General features: G+C 40.4%; 2 protein-coding genes across 2 annotated transcripts in view; one reads left to right on the forward strand and one right to left on the reverse strand.

The window, feature by feature from the left end:
- The window catches only part of LOC115211045 (uncharacterized protein C3orf84-like), a 49,554-nt gene extending 31,564 nt beyond the window's left edge, over positions 1-17,990 (reverse strand). Inside the window, exon 1 of the mRNA XM_036501888.1 lies at positions 17,860-17,990. The gene's annotated coding sequence lies outside the window, so the exon portion shown is untranslated. The remainder of the gene's footprint in view (positions 1-17,859) is intronic.
- The window catches only part of LOC115210847 (beta-1,2-xylosyltransferase RCN11-like), a 33,300-nt gene continuing 30,725 nt past the window's right edge, over positions 17,078-19,652 (forward strand). The window contains exons 1-2 of the mRNA XM_036501887.1: positions 17,078-17,480; positions 17,593-17,865. The gene's annotated coding sequence lies outside the window, so the exon portion shown is untranslated. The remainder of the gene's footprint in view (positions 17,481-17,592; positions 17,866-19,652) is intronic.

Genomic DNA, 19,652 nt, shown 5'->3' on the forward strand with positions numbered 1-19,652 from the left:
AGGGCCAAAAACCCACTTTGACAAGTCCACTCCGTTCTTTAATGTATCTGTCTTCCTCAACTCACTCTCGCTATTTCCTCTCTTCCCAGCACTTTTTCACTCACTCTATTTCCTACCTTCCCATCACTTCAGCATTCTTTTATGTATCTGTCTGCATTCATAGAGAGAATTACCATCGCCACAACCAACACACAATCATGGCAACAAATATTATGAATCTCGCCATTGCATTCTATTGTCTGCCTGTCAACGCGCCGATCAAGCAAATACAAACAGAACACACCCACGAGCGTTCGTGTTCTGGTGATAATGTAGGTTTTTCGTATCTATTACATTTTAACATTTATTTAGAACCCTGCAAATTTTTCATGCTAAATTTTCATTTGTTACTACTTTATTATCTTTTCTTAAATTGATGCTTTTATTAAAATTAATTCTAATTGTCTGGGTCAACAGTTCGTTTCCTCGGAGGATATGGAAATTCCTATTACCCGTCAGACAAATAACTCCAGCAGCTCACAACTATTTCAACAAAGACAAGGTTACCTGCTTACCAGTCGAATTCAGCGTCAACGCTCACGTATGACAGAAACTCCAACACACACACACATCTATACATATATATATATATATAATGTGTGCATTATGTGGTCGGTTGAGCTGAAAATATGCAGACCTATGTTAAAAGTGCTGGCAAGTTTGCATGACAAATATTTTTTTTCCTCAAATGAAAGGTGTGACCTCTAGGACAAAATTCCTCATCTTATAAAATGTGGCCCCAGTACACCCGAATGAAATCGGGTTATATTAACCAAAATGTGAAAAGGGGTCTAAATGGGGCTGGAAGGGGATTAATATTTAAAGGAGCGGGTGTTTAGGAATTCTCTGTTACATCAAGCTAAAAAATTTGTGCCAGCCTTTTAATCATCAATGTGTTGCCGTCCATGATGAAGAAGTTTTGAATGCTTGCCATGGTGAGTCTACTGTCGTGAGAAAGAATCACTTCAAAACTTGGTGTTTACGAATTTTATTTTACATCAAGTTCAAAATTTTACGCCAGCCGTTAAACTGTCAAAACGTTGCTGTCCGTCGTTAAGAAATGCCAGCCATGGTGATTCTACTATCCTCAGATTCTATCCCTTCAAACTTTGGTTTCCAATATTTTATTATTTTTATTCAGCTCACAAGTTCGTCTGTCCCTTTTAAATGTTAGCGTTTTGCTGTCTGCCTTGAAGCAGACCTTTGTGTTGCCACTGCCTGATATTTATGATTTGATCTTTCCAAATATTTTATTTCTCAACTTACTCAAGATCTTTTGTTGTTTATAAATGGGAGAGAGAGGGATAAAGATAGAGAGTAAGAGAAAGCGAGGGAGTGTCCGAGAGAAAGGAAGAGTAAGAGAGTGGGGAAAGTGAGAGAGAAAGGAGAGAGAAACAAAGAGGGAGAATCATCATCATCATCATCATCATCGTCGTTTAACATCCGTTTTCCGTGCTAGCACGGGTTGGACAGTGTGACCGGGGTCTGGGAAGCCAGGAGGCTGCACCAGGCTCCAGTCTGATCTGGCAGTGTTTCTACAGGTTGATGCCCTTCCTAATGCCAACCACTCTGTGAGCGTAGTGGGTGCTTTTTTCGTGCCGCCGGCACAGGTGCCAGGGGGGCTCGCAGTGGCCACGATCGGTTGGTGCTTTTTACGTGCCACCGGCACAGAAGCCAGTCAAGGCGGCGCTGCCTATCGGCCACGTTCGGATGGTACTTTTTACGTGCTGAAAGGAAGCAACAGAAAGTAACAACCACACTCTTACCCGAGTAATAAAGAGCATGGAAACTTGTTCATCCACAAAATTTACTTTATAGTTATATATACAGCTTATTATAATACCTGCATGTGTTTCTGTTGCCGTGACTACTCACTGTTGCAAGTGAAATGTCGCAATATTGCCGGTGCAGCTTCATTGGCGCAATGAACAATTAAATTACACCATCTAGAAAATTACATATAATAGAAATATTAAAATTAAAATAACAATAAAATACCGATGATTAAGTAAATTTCAAAACAATAATAAAAACGTATATAATTTTATTGTTATTTTAATTTTAATATTTCTATTATATGTAATTTTCTAGATGGTGTAATTTAATTGTTCATTTTGAATTGATAAAAGGTGGTTCTTTCTAATTTTTTATATATATATATATATGTATGTATGTATGTCTATTTATGTCAGGTCACTTTCGAGTGCTACTGGTAACATGTAATCCAGTACAACCTGTTGCATGTTTGGGCCATCGGCGACTAAACTGGCAACCCCACCAAACTTGCTTGGTGAAGAGGGTGATTATTGGACACCCTGCGGGATGAAAGACAAAACCCGTCAAAGGGCGGAGGAACTCTTGAGAGTCAACGGCCATCCGATAAATGTGTATTTTTTTTTCTCTTAAAGCTTAAGGCTGTATCATGCGCGGGGACATAGAAATAATCGGACTGAATACCCGATCACACGGTTAAACCATTGGGAGTGAAGGACTCCTAGCCTTTGTTAGGGCATCCTTCTAGGAGAAGGTAACTCAGGTAACTGGGATAACTCCGACATAAAACCTGCGGTTCAGTGGTTACCGATGATGTTGACTTGTTCTTCTTTTCGGATTATGGCTGCTGTTGCTTAGTGAGTGGGATTGACTCAGTGCACAGCCTTTTCTCACTTTAAAAAAATCTTCTTGCACAGGCATTGCACAATAACAACATTGTTCATGATTGTTGATGGTGCTGTGAATCTCAACTGAATGGCTGGCTGTAGCCTTAAAAAAGCAAATAAAAGTCACATTCAATCACAGCACCAATAACAGTTAAGCTTCGTGCAATGGCCATACTCGATAACGAGGGGGCAGCCATCATGTATGTATATAATAAACAGGAAGGGAGAAGGAGAGAAAGAAAGAGCAGGTTGTGTAACTGGGTGTTACAAGTGGTTGTGAAGGACAAGAAACCCTACATCATGATAAGTGTTCCATAAATAGTAACAGTTTAGGAAATTATCTTGATCAGCAGCAGCAGCACCAGTGGCAGCAGCAGCAGCATCTATCTTCCATGCAGATTACACTACATTAATTATGGTTTTCTTTTACTTGTTTCAGTCATGTGACTGCACCTGTTTGTGTATTGTTATTATTATTACTATCTTTTTTGTTCTATAAATGTGACCTGTTGCACTGTTTCTTGTTATATTTAAATTCTCATCTTTGTGAATTATTTACTTCATAAAAATTCACTAAAGCCTTCTACTGTATCTGACATGAGAATCTCTTCGCTAAACTGTTTCTCTATGAATTTCATTCTCCTGTCTTCTGTCTATACATCATTGCAGCACATGCTGACAGGACATTCGCCATCAGAACAATATTAACGCTTGCCCATCTTAAAGTTCAGCTATGTCCAGTATGTTAGTGATATTTTTCCTGTATGTTAATGACCTACTTACTGTCACATCTAACAACACTAAGTCCTATGTATGCTATCAATCTTTGCTCTGATCTTCTCCTCATAGGTATCATCCACAAGCAACTTAAACAGCTCACATCATATCTGCACGACCTTTGTAAACAGTGGCCTCCAAGATAAGCTAATCTCTTTCAACAATACAAAAAAAAAAAAGAAACAATTACAACTCACGTCAAGGGTGTAATTTACAATCTCTTCTCTTTCAACTCCTTAACTATGAACAATAATAAACCCTCACAATTTCTGATCATTTCTCTTGACAACCTGATAACACTCACACTACTGTGTGCCCCCCCCCCCCGGCCTTTGGGTCTGTGCTGCTGCTACACACACAAGGCCAGATTAAGACTCATACAGGCCCTAAGCACTTAAAAAGTTTTGCTGTTCCCAGATGTATATATAATTCAATAGATAAACAATAATAAAAAATTCAATCTCTCTATATATAAAGCTGAAGTTGTTTGTGTATTGCAGGTTTGGTAGCCTTCAACTAACATTATCTCCTCCGAGACCCTGTGGCACAAGTTGACCAAAAGTGAGAGTATGATAGAAGAAGGCTTGCTCTTCCTTCCATAGAAGAAAATATTCAAATCGGACCATGTCAACACCAAAAATTATTTACATCACAAAGGTGCTTTCTTTCTATGAAAATCCCTATTTTTTACGATTTTTTTACTGCTGTGTCACCATTTTTAGGTGTATTTCAACCAGAAAATGTTCACTTAAAGAGAATAACAAGCTACATAATGCAAAATTTTTACTTTTCAAAAATTCCAATTCTAAAGGGTCGAAACAAACCCGAGCAACGCCAGGCAATACTGCTAGTTATTTATATTTTTCAAAATGAAACAAAACTAAAAGTAAGATGAGAAATAATGTTTATTTTTGTTTACTTTTACTTTATTTATATTTTGAAAGTTTTCTTCTCCCCACCAACTTTTTTTTTTCTTTCATTGCAAAGTCTTTGATCAGATTCTCACTATGACAGCATGAACACTTTGAATATTATTTCAGCATGTTTAACCCTTTAGCATTTAAACCGGCCGTATCCAGCCAAAAGTATTCTGCCTGTTTTATGTTCAAACTGGCCAGATCTGGTCTCTCGCACCAACCCTACAATATCGTTTTAAAAATTAACAGCTACCTCATCAAAATCTCATAGCTCCAAGATAATGCCTGATTAGTTCAAGGTAATGTGGATAAAAAAGGATTAATTTTGGCGGAATAATGCGAACACTAAAGGGTTAAAGTGATCTCTTTTCGTGCCGTAGACCATTTACGATTTCTGAGGTGCTCCCCCCCCACTCCCTTGATACCCTAAGAATGTGTTTATTTTGCTTAATGTTTAATCCAGCACTGCACACACAAACACACACACACACACATACACACATGTACACACACATACAGCCTTGACTGCATTCAAAAGAAAACCATCCGATTGGAAAAACTCACTCATTAACACACAACAAACAATTTCTTGTCCACTGGCACAAGACCTGAAATTTTGGGGAAGGTACTCAACAGGTACTTATTTTACTGACTCCAAAAGGATGAATGTAAAGACAAACAAAATACTGATAAGCATTTCACCCTACATGTTATCAATTCTGTCAGCTCACAGCCTTACAATAATAATTATTACTTAGACACAAGGCCTTGAAAATTTTGGGGGAAAGGGTCTAGTTGATTTCATTGACCCCAGTACATATATGGTACTTATTTTATCGACCCTGAAAAGATGAAAGGCAAAGGTGACCTCGGCGGAAGTTGAACTCAGAACGCAGCAGTAGATGAAATACTGCTGAGCATTTCACCTGGCATGCTAATGATTCTGCCAGCTCACCGCCTTTACAATAATAATAATAATAATCGTTTCTACTGGGAGCACAAGGCGTCAAATTTGGAGGAAGGCACTAAGTTGATTACATCGACCCCAGTACGTAGCTGATTCTTAATTTATCAACCCCAAAAGGATGAAAAGTGAAGTTGACCTCAGCAGAATTTGAACTCAGAACACAGCGGTAGATGAAATACTCCTTAATCATTTAACGTCTGCTTTCCATGCTAGCATGGGTTGGACAATTTGACTGAGGACTGGCGAACCAGATGGCTGCACCAGGCTCCAATCTGATCTGGCAGAGTTTCTACAGCTGGATGCCCTTCCTAATACCAACCACTCCGAGAGTGTAGCGGGTGCTTTTACGTGCCACCGGTACGAGGGCCAGTCAGGTGGTACTCACAACGGCCACACACAAATGGTGATAGATAGACAGACAGACAGAAGGACAGATGGTCGGATGGACAGACAGACAGACAGAAAGGTAGGTAGGTGGATAAGTAGGTAGATAGGTAGACAGACAGACAAACAGATAGATAGGTAGATAGATAGATAGATAGATAGATAGATAGATAGATAGATAGATAGATAGATAGACACTTATATATACACACATATACATGGATGAATGTTTGTTACAGTCTCCTATTGTGTAATAGGTGTAAATGAGCGTCACCGTCATACAAGCAGCATTCTTTGTTTCCAGTCTTCCATGTTTGGTTGTGGGGAAATATTAGCTTATTTGGAAACAGATGAGGACTAGTAACAGAAAGACCATCTGGCTGAAGGAAATCTTCTTCAATGGAAAACTGCATGTTAAAATGATGATGGAGGTGATGGTGATGGCAGTGATGGTGGGAGCAGCAGTGATGATAATGACAACAGCGATGATATTTATAGCTACATAACCAGTTTGCACTTAACTTACAGAACTTCCCTCTGCAGAACAGACCAGAAAAACAGCTCAACTGGATTAACTTCGCCTAGTTTTTGTGCCATTTTATTGAGAATGTCTACACTCTTCCAGATTACAGAGAAATGAAGCATCTCACAGCCATTTAGCAAAAATGCTATGAATAGCATTTGTTGATTCTACTCATTTGCATATCAGCATGTCCACTGGCTGAGTACTTTAGTTAATTAGCACGGTGCTAGTTAATATAATGATAATGATGGTGATTTCATAGCTTTAGATAAATTTCCATTCTTACATTTGTGAATAATTAAATTAATTACATGAGTAATCTAATTTAATTTTTTTTTTAAATAATAATTATTGAATTAAATTAGTTTTATCCACAAACACTGTATTAACTAAATCTCTTAGCAGATTATCTTAATATCTAAGTAGATAAAAATATAACATGGGTTTATGAATAGCTTGCTTTGTATGATGAAACTCAAAAGCATAAAGTTTTAACAAAATATCCACGGATCAATCAATCAACAACAAGCTTAAATCATTAGTTTACAGGTTGCACTGCATCCATTGTCTGCTAGGCTGCTGCTGCTACTACTACTACTACTACTACTACTACTACTACTAATAATAATAATAATAATAATAATAATAATAATAATGAAATGACTTCTGCAGCTCTGAACTTCCCTATATACATATGCTCTTTAACCAAACCCCTCTGACATTCCCATCTACAATTCTCTTCCTCTCTTTCTTACAGAGACCCATCTTCCAGATGCTAATATTGCTTTCAGATTTTGGCACAAGGCCAGCAATTTCAGGGGAAGGGGTAAGTCGATTACATTGAAACCCAGTACTCAACTGATACTTATTTTATTGACCCCAAAAGGATAAAATATATACATATGTATATATAGGCGTAGAAGTGGCTGTGTGGTAAGAAGCTTGCTTAAAAACCACATGGTTCCAGGTTCAGTCCCACTGCATGGCACCTTGGGCAAGTGTCTTCTACTATAGCCTCGGGCCGACTAAAGCCTTGTGAGTGGATTTGGCAGATGGAAACTGAAAGAAGCCCATCATATATATATATATATATATATATATATATATATATATGTATGTATGTATGTATGTGTATGTATGCATTTGTGTGTCTGTGTTTGTCCCCACAACATCGCTTGACAACCTATGCTGGTATGTTTACGTCCCTGTAACTTAGCAGTTCAGCAAAAGAGACTGATAGAATAAGTACAAGGCTTACAAAGAATAAGTCCTGGGGTCGATTTGCTTGACTAAAGGCGGTACTCCAGCATGGCCACAGTCAAATGACTGAAACAAGTAAACGAGTAATATATATCCAGCGTTTGGCCAAGCCTGAACTTTCTTTCTTGGTCTGGCCATTATCTGTGCAACATCAATATTCCTCTCTGTGCCTGTGAAATCTTGAATCCCTACCATGAGGCTTCATTTCCACGCATGCCAGCTTAAATTAATTTGTCCTTAGTCAAAAGACACCCGTTTGCTTTTATTGCATTTCTGTAACATTGTCCGTGTTTTTTCTGTCCTTGTTTTTGTATACATTCACTGCTTTCTTCCAAGGAATCTAATGCTCTTAGCTTAGTTTTTCCTTGGAGCTGACCAGATTGGAGCAATCTTGAGTTTAATTAGCCAAAATTGTGAAGATATCGGGTACTTGACTGAGGAAAGAAAACTTTGAATGACCAGTCCTTGTTTTCTTTGTATCATCTACCTGGATGTTTTGTGTTCTTGTCCCATTTTGTATTATATATATATATATATATATATATATATATATATATATATTATATATAACCGAATTGAACCAGCCAGGATCCCTGGCCTGGTGGTACGTAAAAAGCACTATCCGACTCGTGGCCGTGGCACGTAAAATACTCCAATGCGACCGTACGACAGGCACCCATGCCAACCCCCTTTGCTTGTGAAGACATGTTGGGGCAAGCGAAATCGAAATCGAATTGAACCAGCCAGGATCCCTGGTCTGGTGGTACGTAAAAAGCACTATCCAACTCGTGGCCGTGGCACGTAAAATACTCCAATGCGACCGTACGACAGGCACCCATGCCAACCCCCTTTGCTTGTGAAGACATGTTGGGGCAAGCGAAATCGAAATCGAATTGAACCAGCCAGGATCCCTGGTCTGGTGGTACTAAAAGCACTATCCGACTCGTGGCCGATGCCAGCACCGCCTCGACTGGCTTCCGTGCCGGTGGCACATAAAATACACCAATCTGACCGTGGCCGTTGCCAGCCCCACCTGGCACCTGTGCAGGTGGCACGTAAAAAGCACCCACTACACTCACGGAGTGGTTGGCGTTAGGAAGGGCATCCAGCTGTAGAAACATTGCCAGATTAGACTGGAGCCTGGTGCAGCCTTCTGGCTTCCCAGAACCCCGGTCGAACCGTCCAACCCATGCTAGCATGGAGAACGGACGTTAAATGACGATGATGATGATGATGATATATATATATGTGTATGTATGTATGTATGTAGACATACATATATATATATACATATATACATACATATATATACATACATACATATATATATACATGCATGCACACATACATGCATACATACACACACATATAATAGAAGTTGAAAATGCCCTGAGAATAGTTAAAATACATAACTTACAAGCAGCGCTACGGATGTACCAGCGCACACGAGACTGAGACATGGCCGACCTCATGCACTTCTCATGAGGAATCCTGGAAGGACATTCGTGAGACCACTGCTGAGACGCTTCAAAAAAATATAATAAAGAAGAAAAGCCATTGGAAAACCGATTATAGCAGAGACTCCATCTAAGAATATCTGAAGAAGGAATTTTTATTCCGAAATGTCATATCAGACTATGGATGACTAAATTACAACAGCTATATAGCCCATTGTCTGCATTATAGTGCATTGTTGTACCATACAAAACTTTATATTCTTTATAAACAAGACACAATGCTTCAAGCGAACAACAATACTCTCCTTGATTCTTAGTATTCATTACCTGCCACTCCTTGAATAAAGGACAAGAGTGAGTTGACAGCTCATGGCTAGGTATGGTCATAAATATTATCATATGTACTCCTTTCCCTCAGGGAGGAAATAACACTTTAGGAGTAGTCAGTTGGATATAAGTAGCTGTCTATAAATTGATGTAATGATTGCATTATTCAATTAAGTGGAGATGCTTGAAATGGTCAGACAGCATCATTACTTGAAATCCTGTTGCTTTTTTTATTTTATTCACCTTACTTTGAGCTGTGTGGATAATACTGGACTGACTTGGTGCCTTGGTGCTTCACCTTAGGTACCTAATTCAACTGAATCTCAATTATTTCTTTATGTATGTATCATCATCATCATCATCATCATCGTTTAGCGTCCGCTTTCCATGCTAGCATGGGTTGGACGGGTCAACTGGGGTCTGTGAAGCTGGAAGGCTTCATCAGGCCTAGTCAGATCTGGCAGTGTCACCGGCACGGGGCCAGGCGATGCTGGCAACGGACACGAACGGATGGTGCTTTTACATGCCACCGACACGGGGCCAGACAGAGCTGGCAACCGGCCACGAACAGACGGTGCTTTTACGTGTCACCGGCACGGGGGCCAGCCGAGGCTGGCAACGGACGCGAACGGATGGTGCTTTTACGTGCCACCGACACGGTTGCCAGACAGAGCTGGCAAATGGCCACGAGCGGACGGTGCTTTTACGTGTCACCGGCACGGGGGCCAGCCGAGGCTGGCAACGGACACGGACGGATGGTGCTTTTACGTGCCACCGACACGGGGCCAGACAGAGCTGGCAAACGGCCACGAACGGATGATGCTTTTACGTGTCACCGGCACGGGGGCCAGCTGAGGCTGGCAACGGACGCGAACGGATGGTGCTTTTACGTGCCACCGACACGGATGCCAGACAGAGCTGGCAAACGGCCACGAACGGATGGTGCTTTTACGTGCCACCGACACGGGGCCAGACAGAGCTGGCCAACGGCCACGAACGGACGGTGCTTTTACGTGTCACCGCACGGGGCCAGGCGAGGCTGGCAACGAACACGAACGGATGGTGCTTTTATGTGCCACCGACACGGGGCCAGGCAGAGCTGGCAAACGGCCATGAGCGAATGGTGCTTTTACGTATCACCGGCACGGGTGCCAGACGAGGCTGACAGCGGACACGAACAGATGGGTCACTTAACCCCTTCTTTCTGATATATGATTTGATTTTGATTGTTCTCACTGGTCTTGCCGGGTCTTCTCACGCACAGCATACTTCCATAGGTCTCGGTCTCTGGTCATTTCCTTGGTGAGACCTAGAGTTCGAAGGTCGTGCTTCACCACCTCGACCCAGGTTTTCCTGGGTCTACCTCTTCCACAGGTCCCCTCAACTGCCAGGGTGTGGCACTTTTTCACACACCTATCTTCATCCATTCTCACCACATGACCATACCAGCGCAATCGTCTCTCTTGCACACAACATCTGATTCCTCTTAGGTCCAACTTTTCTCTCAAGGTACTTACTCTCAAGGTACTTACTCTCAAGGTACTTTTCTCTCAAGGCTAACTAGGAAGATGGTTTTTGTATGTGGCAGATGCTCGGGAGCATTAACCTCTGAAAATCTGCAGAAAACAACTTCCGTCACTTTCCAGGGGGAAAAACTAGAAGTAGTTGATAGCTTCCGTTATCTTGGTGACCAAGTCAGTAGTGGGGGTGGGTGTGCTGAAAGTGTAACTGCTAGAGTAAGAATAGCCTGGGCAAAGTTTAGGGAGCTCTTACCTCTGTTGGTGACTAAAGGCCTCTCGCTCAGAGTAAAAGGCAGACTGTATGATGCATGTGTACGAACAGCCATGCTACATGGCAGTGAAACATGGGCCGTGACTGCTGAGGACATGCGTAAGCTCGTGAGAAATGAAGCTAGTATGCTCCTTTGGATGTGTAATGTCAGTGTTCATAGTCGACAGAGTGTAAGTATGTATATATAATCAAATATAATCTGTAAGTGTTTTAAGGTATACCTTTTAATGTGAACCTCTACCTTAATGATTCACGAAACAAAATTGGATAAAATGAATACCAGATTGTAATAAATGCCAGGCTAGATGTGATCTGCTAAAACCCTCAAGGTGATATCACAACATGGCCGCAACCCATTGACTGAAAGCAACAAGAGAGTAAAGAAATAAATGGCTAAAGTTATGACTCTTTCGCTGCACTTTGATGCAATCTGCCATGATAGTAAGATTTAAAGTGAAACTGCCATATTTCATGTGACCTAATTCCCCATATGTCTCGAGAGAACTTGTGATGTATTGTAACTGTACAAGTTAAAGACAGTTATAGAGTTGGACAATTAGCCAAGTGCGAGCCAACTGTAGTAGATAATTTAGTGCAAACATATTTATTGCATGGTGACAAGGCATTAAATAAGCTTACTTGAAATAACTATGTAGTTAAGCATACAGATAGATGAATAGATTATAGATAGACAAGTAGGTAGATAGGTAGGTGGATAGATAGATAGATAGATAGAGAAAGATATCTAAGTAGCTAAATAGATAGATACATACATATGTACATGCCTACATACATACATACATATATACATACACACACACAGGTGCATACATACATTAATAGGCAGATAGACAGACAGACAGATAGATAAACACACGTATGCATTAGCTAACATACTTCATGACACCTACTACCTAAAAAATTTTAATAAAATGAATTATATGTATTAGGTTGTCCAAAAAGTCCGTGCCAATTTATAGTAGCTTATATTTCGACTTATTTTAGAACATGGTTGAGTCCATAAAATAGGATTTGACTACACCTCCATTTAGAGCACAGTTTAAGCTATCTTTTCATGGAAGAAGGTTTATGTTCCTATAACCTGTGTTAATTCTGTAACCCTTTAAAATGGAAGATAAGAAAGTTCATTTTCGGCACTTGATGCTTTGGGAACCAGGCAAAAATTGCTGCAGCTCAGCTTGGATGTGTTACCCCACCCTCCATATTCACCAGATATTGCTCCTTCGGATTTCCACTTATTCAGGTCTCTGCAGAATAGTCTTAATGGTAAAAATTTCAATTCCTTGGATGACGTAAAAAGATACCTTGATGAATTCTTTTAGATTCACACACTTAATGCAGCAGTCCCTCATTTTGTCTACGCCCTGTAAAAGAACTCAGAGGGTTGGGCATCAATTAGAACTTTTGTAATACCCTTAAAGCCAGGAACTTTTTAGCATCTCTTCATTCATAGTGTATATTTTGCTTAAACACCTATTTGCTGTTGGATAGTGTCCGGGTAAAACTTGCTATGCAACACCAATTGTTAAAGAATACTGAATGTCCTAGACCAGGCAAGACAACATGCCTCAGAGTGATCAAGAATGGTAGATGCCAATATTTTACCATCAATACCAAGCACTGAGACCATCCCAAAATTAAATGAATCACTGGTATGGAACTTGTATGCAAATAAAGTAAAGTTTATTTGCAGATGTGCTGAGGTGTAGCACATGAGAAAGAGAATTAAGTTACAAATTAAAAGCAGCTCTTGTTATTTTTGTTATTTAATTATTTGTTTATTTAGTTCCTTAAGTAACTTTCAGTTAGTGTTTATGTGTGTGTGAGGTACATACACACACAGACACAGATAAAGACACACACACACATATACATACATAATGGCCACCCACTCGCGACCAAGGAAAAACCATTACTGACTTTTAGGAACATTGTGCACTCAAGACCACCTTGTACTTTACACTTGCGGCTCCATTGGCGACTAACTTATGGTTTAGGAGTTCAGAAAAATGTTTAGTCCAGTGACCCATGGTCTCTGTTGATTTAATAAACAGAGTAGAAGACTCCTTGGAAAGCAAAGGAGCTGATGTAGAGATAATGGCAAAGTGCCAGGCATACTCACAAAGGACAGAGATCAAAATATAAATGGGATGGTTGAGTAAAGGGTAAGAGAGATATAGATTGTTAAATGCCAGGGCATACCTTTGAGATTCGAACATCATAATATACGTGGCAGGATATTGGAAAGAAGCATGATTAGAGAGGGGGGGTGAGTGGTGAAAACCTGGATGTATATAGAGGTTGGGCTAACTGATAGCAATGATACAGAGAAACAGGGCCGTGAGGACAGGATTTGGAAGTGAGAGGTAAGTATAGTGTATGAAGGAGGAAATGTGACGAAGAGAAGAGATGCAGAGATGTAGATTGGTTTGTTAGGGTAGGGTGTGTGAAAAGTTTTCTTGTTACATGTGAGTGGAACACACAGGCTAGCAGATTGCAATGATATGGTGAGACAGGGTCAAGAGGACAGGATTGGGGAGTGGGAATAAGCATAGTGCATGAAGTGGAAAAGCAAGGAAAAGAAGAAGTATAAATGTAGAGATGTAATTTGGTTTGTTGTGGTATGGTGTATGAGAAGTTTTCTTCTTAAGTATGGGTGGAAAATACAGCACTTCTTGAACTCAATTTCACTGATGTGGGCGGGTCTTTTCAAGAAATTCATATCACGAGACATCTCGGTCCATTGTCATTTTCTCTGTGAGGCCCAACATTCTTAGATTGGTCCTTACCACTTCATCCCATGTCTTCCTGGGTCTCCCTCTTCCATGGGTACCATCCACTTTCAGTGATCAGTACTTCTTTATGCAGCTGTCCTCATTCATACACATCACATGTCCAAACCAACATAGTCTTCTTTCTTGCATGCTGCATTTGATTCCTCTTTTTTGATGAACTTTTCTCTTAATACATTTGCATTTTGTTGTATATGCACACTGATAGTTAACATCCAACGGAGCATACTACCTTCATTTCTCTCCAGTCTATGCATGTCTTCTGCATTCAAAGCCCTTGTCTCACTACCATGGAGTATAGCTGTTCACACATAAGCATCATACAGTCTGAGAGAGAGTCCTTTTGTTGGCAACAGAGGTAATACCTCTCTGAACTTCCACCACTCTTATTCTGGAAACAATACTTTCAATTCTGCCACAATAACTGTGTCACTCAAGAGTGGTGCAAAATTACCAGTGTCATTCCCCTGTTCAAGAAGGGTAATCGCACATCACCTCCCAGCTACCATCCAATCAGTTTTACTAGCTGCATCCCCAAACTGATGGAGTTCTGTGAACTTCTGGAGCTCTCACAGCCTTATTGGCCTCTCACAATTTGGATTTATCCCTAACTCCAGCTGCTGTAGCCAACTTATCAAGTTTCTTGAGGATATCACCCAAATTACTGATAGTGGGTGTCATCTATCTTGACTTTACTAAAGCCTTCAATTCTGTGCCACACAAACAACTCATTACAAAATTCTCTGCAATGGAGGTGAAGGATAATCTCTGTAACTGGCTGAAGTCCTTCATTCTCAATTGAAAAGAGGTAGTTACAGTTCTAGGACATCATTCTGCACTCCATGAGAGGACAGCTGGTGTACCACAGGAATCCATTCTTGGACCCCTATTGTTTGTTGATTATATTAGTGTTAAGCTGTACCTTGGAATAAAAAAAAAAGATCCTATGCACTATAGATCTTTCCTGCAATCAGAACTGAACATAATGTAGAAATGGATTACTGACTGGCAACTCAAGGTAGCACTTTGGGAGGAAAAACCCAGTTTTTACATACTCCTTCAACAACACCAATCTTAAAAAGTCTGTTAGTGAACATGATCTGGAAATTATTGCAAACGGCAATCTGCATTGGACAAACCACATCTCCAAGATTGTCAAGAAGGCTGAAGATGTCTTAGCATCCCTCAGCAAGAACTTTGTCAGACACTCTCCAGCTATCTATTTAAAACTGTATATTACAAAGAACAGTTGGTCATTGAAATAAAATGGAAGCTGGCAATGAACTATGGAAACGAATGCATGTTCTAAGTCAGGTCACCATTATAGATGGAATTGTGGTGCATGTTCTACATCAGGTCAACATTATAGAAGGAATTGTGGTCTCATGTGGCTAGACCTTAAAATTGTTCAGGGTCTGGTTTGGATCGGATCTCCAACTGGAGAAGTGGAGCGATGTGACGAGCCAGGTAGCCAGTCTCACCCAGAAATGGGCCAAGAGAAAGCTATCCTTGAAAGGCCCAGCAGAGGTGGGGAACTCATACAACCCCTCGGTCATTTACTACCACCTCACCATCATGCCTTGCCCCAGTTTGTAGCTGGTCAGGTGCTCCATTTGCTGTCAACACTCTATAAACGGTGGGCTGAGTATGCTGTGACTATTGATGGGCAGACCTGCGCTAAGGCTGCGGCACATCCAGCGTTTCCTCGACAACAGTGAGGAGGTGTGGTCGCCGTTTGTCAGACTCGCTTTCCCACAGCTCGTCTCTTTGACTGAGCTGCAATCTCAGATCAAGCGTAGACTGAGGCTGGGGGTCTGACACTTTGAGTGTCACCAGGCGCTCACGCTCTTCAGCCAGTCGAGCAATGCGGTTCACGGAAGTTCTATATGGCATTGTATAGAGAGTTAGTGGTGAAAGGAAACGATGACATTCTCGGGGAGACTCTAGGCGTCGATGAATTTCAACTCACCAGTCTGTTCCAGAAGACTTTTGGGCAGGGGCATATGGATGACTTCCAGAAATCCCTGGCCTGGCAGTGCTACCAGGGGGTGGGGCTTTGCCTGTTTGAGATAAACTCTACAGGCATGGAAGTGCCGTCAGTCAGACCTGCCCAAGACGTGTACCGAGCGATGAAACCGTTCTGCACACACTTGTCCAATACCCAAGCATATCTGATATAGGGGTTTATGTTGAATACCTATTTCTTTACTACCCACAAGGGGCTAAACACAGAGAGGACAAACAAATGGATTAAGTCGATTATATCAACCCCAGTGCATAACTGGTACTTATTTAATCGACCCTGAAAGGATGAAAGGCAAAGTCGACCTCGGCGGAATTTGAACTCAGAATGTAGCGGCAGACGAAATACCATAAAGCATTTCGCCCAGCATGCTAACGATTCTGCCAGCTCGCTGCCTTTTATGTTGAATACCTGCTGTCACATATAGGATGTGTCCGCTTGTCAGCTGATTCCATCATGAAAATTGCCCTGCCGCCTTCCTTTGGCCGGCAAGGGGAGGCAATTTACATCTGTTTTGTGGCTGTAGCGAAAGAGGTTGTGTGGTGGTCGAGACTGAAAAGGCTGAAGACAGGTACTTTTTTCTTTGACCTACCCCACATCAACTTTTTCAGATATCATCAGAAAAGGAAAGTGAGGGTTGAAAGAGAAGTGCTAACTTCCAGCATATTTGTTAAAAGGTGGGTGAATGTCACGAAGATGGTCCGTATCAATGGGCCTACTTTGAGCATGCGCTTTTGAGCTTCCAAGGACGAGAGAGAAAGAAAGATGGGGAGCGGGTTCTTGCCCTAGTGGTCGGAGCACTTGTGTATTTTCGTGGGGGGGGGGGGTCTCCATGAGTAGCTCTGAGTTGCTTGCCTCTTGTTGACATTCTTTCGTCATATTTTTCATTGTTATCGACTTTTTACGCGACACTTTAAGTAACCCCACTTTGTCCTTCAGGTTTTGTAATGTCCAATCTGATTTTTGTCGGTCCTTGTGGCTAATAAAGAAAGAATTATTATTACTATTATTATTATTATTGTTATTATTATTATCAATCAATACATTCACACACACACATATACATACATAGATACGTCTGAGCGTGCGTGCGTATGTGTGTGCGTGTGTGTAGACTATTGCTTCCGCCGTCACGGGCACCGCTACTGCAATAGCAACTACCACTACTACTACTGCTACTATCACCACCACGATAACTACAACAGCTACTACTGCTGCTAGTAGTATTACTACTATTACTACTACTATTAAAACTTGCCCTGCTCATAAAGCCGCAACTTGAAACCTTTAATCTTCCTTCTCACATTGTAGTTTTTTCTAAACAGGATGCGAAAAAAGAAAGAGAAAAAATAACAGTACATGAAAGGCAGCTAAATATAAAAAAGAAAATAATAAATCAATGGTAACTGATAAGCTGAGCATCCAACCAGAACGACTGACCTATGCCAATAAAACAAAAACAAAACAGATCACTGAATCTTACAAATTATATGTATATATATCACCATATAAGCCCACAATTTGGATGCAGCGCAACAGCTAGTGACCAGAAGTGGGCATTGCACCACATTGTACTAACTTCATAATTCATTTTCCCGATTGTATTGTCCCATCTATGTAGCCCCTAGTGGGTAATAATAAAACAAACAGCTAGTGACCAGGTCGCAATTTCGCGCGACGGAAATTTTGGTACCATATTACTAACAACAAATGTTTAAGTGAAATTAACGGTTTCTGGAAGGCTAACATGTACTAGCACGTTGTGATGGTTTTACTTTCAACACACTATCTCGCATGAAAACACTTGCCGTGAAAGTACATCTCCATACCAATGGATTTTATTTGTGAGGGAAATAAATGTGGATTGCTTATACATTAGAAGGTTATCTTTACCTGCGTGGCTAATAAAGAAATCTTTTACCTTACGGTGAGTTTGTCTTTTAATATACGGTTCTTCATATACTTTTGCGTTGCACTGTTATTGGGATTCTTGTGTGAAATAAACCAATCTAAAGATATTATTCAACATGGTTTATTTACAATTTGATGATGTTTCTTTGGTGGGTATTTAGGAATGATTAAACTTAACAGGTGACAACGGTTGAAATATGTATATAGTGACTGTCTGCCAGAGACGTCTAAATTTCTATTTTGGTTTCTACCATTATGATAATTAGCTGGAAGCTGCTTTATTTATATAATATTCCGTGTTGATTGTTTCTAATTAAATGATAAACTGTTCATATCATCACAGCACTTTAGAAATGCCTGCGAAAATGTGTTTTCTTACTCCTTAATTAAAATTGATGGTATTCATTTTCAAAAATACCTTTTTGTTTTTGTTTTAGTTATTTCTTACCAGTTTAACAAAGAAAAGGGTACAACTTTTGACTGTGGAATTAGACCACGTAACTGCATGTAGTACTTAGCAATTCTTATCGCACCATCATCGCACTTTAGTGAGTCGGTGCCGTTTTAATTGCTTGACTCCTCTGGTCAATTTTATTGTAATTCCAACTTTATTTACCCTCCCCCTTCGCGCTACGTTCATAACTGCTTCTGAGATATTTATCCTAACGTACCTCCAGGTTTATTTATGAGGATGGGAATTAACAATTGTCTATCAGCTTATCCTGTATTTTACTTGTAGCCATTTATTCTTCCTCATCCTCTCTCTATCGGCTGCTATACAAATGTGACTCGAACCCTGCCATGCAGGTCAACCTCGTGCATCGTCTTATGATTTGCTTTGATTTAAAGCATTGGTATCAAAGTTATATTTAGCGGCAAAGTTATTGGGTTTAGCTCGGGAAATTATGTTTGTTCTGAGATTTGTGGGACTACTCTAAAATATTAATTCTTAATGCCTGTCATTTCATTTCGAGGAAACCTCTATATGGTTGTCTGACTGCTAAAAATATCGGCCAATTTCCTTCTGTGTCAGACCCTGCTGTTTTGAAAAAAGAGAAAAACATAGGCCTGAAGAAAAAAAGCAAATAGGATGGTCACAGATAGGCTGGTCATCTGTGAAATGTTTATAAGTCTACTAGTTTGGGGCAGGCCTAGGGCTAAACAACAACTCGTGTCGCCAAATACGAGAGAGTCTTAAGAAAAGATCCTTTTCTTTTGGGTGTAAAAGGGCTGGAGAAATTGACCGAAGTTCTTATTCACCGCTTTACTAAATAATTGAAGTTGAATAAAAGTTTCAGTGTTTAATTTGTTATATTTCGATGAAATCGAATTTATTTTGCGTCAATCCGGAGTCAGTGAATTAAATAGCCTGGTATACAGCTTAGCCGGCCCTTAAAATAATAACATTAAGGATAAGGTCAAAAAGATATGTCGGCGATCTTTGCTTCTTATGTAAATAAAAGTGCGAATTAAAGATCGCCGATAGGGAAGGTCTCGCGAGTTGGCAGAATCATTAGAATGCAAGGATAAATGTGTTGTGCTATTTCTACAGGGTCTTCACAATCTGAGTTCAAATCAAGCCGAGGTCGACTTTGCTTTTCATTTTTCTGGAGTCGATAAAATAATGTACCTTCCAATGAAGTAAGAATGGTGGTACAAAATAATCCCCTGCTCCTTAAAATTGCTGGATTTGTTCCTAAATTTTCTAGTAATCTACACAGACTCTGTATGTGTGTGTGTTCAATTTCAGTAGTGTCACACTCAGATTTCGTAACATACTCTTTCAGCACATACGAAGCAGTC

The sequence above is a fragment of the Octopus sinensis genome, linkage group LG4 (assembly GCF_006345805.1).
Source record: "Octopus sinensis linkage group LG4, ASM634580v1, whole genome shotgun sequence".
Lineage (NCBI taxonomy): Eukaryota > Metazoa > Mollusca > Cephalopoda > Octopoda > Octopodidae > Octopus > Octopus sinensis.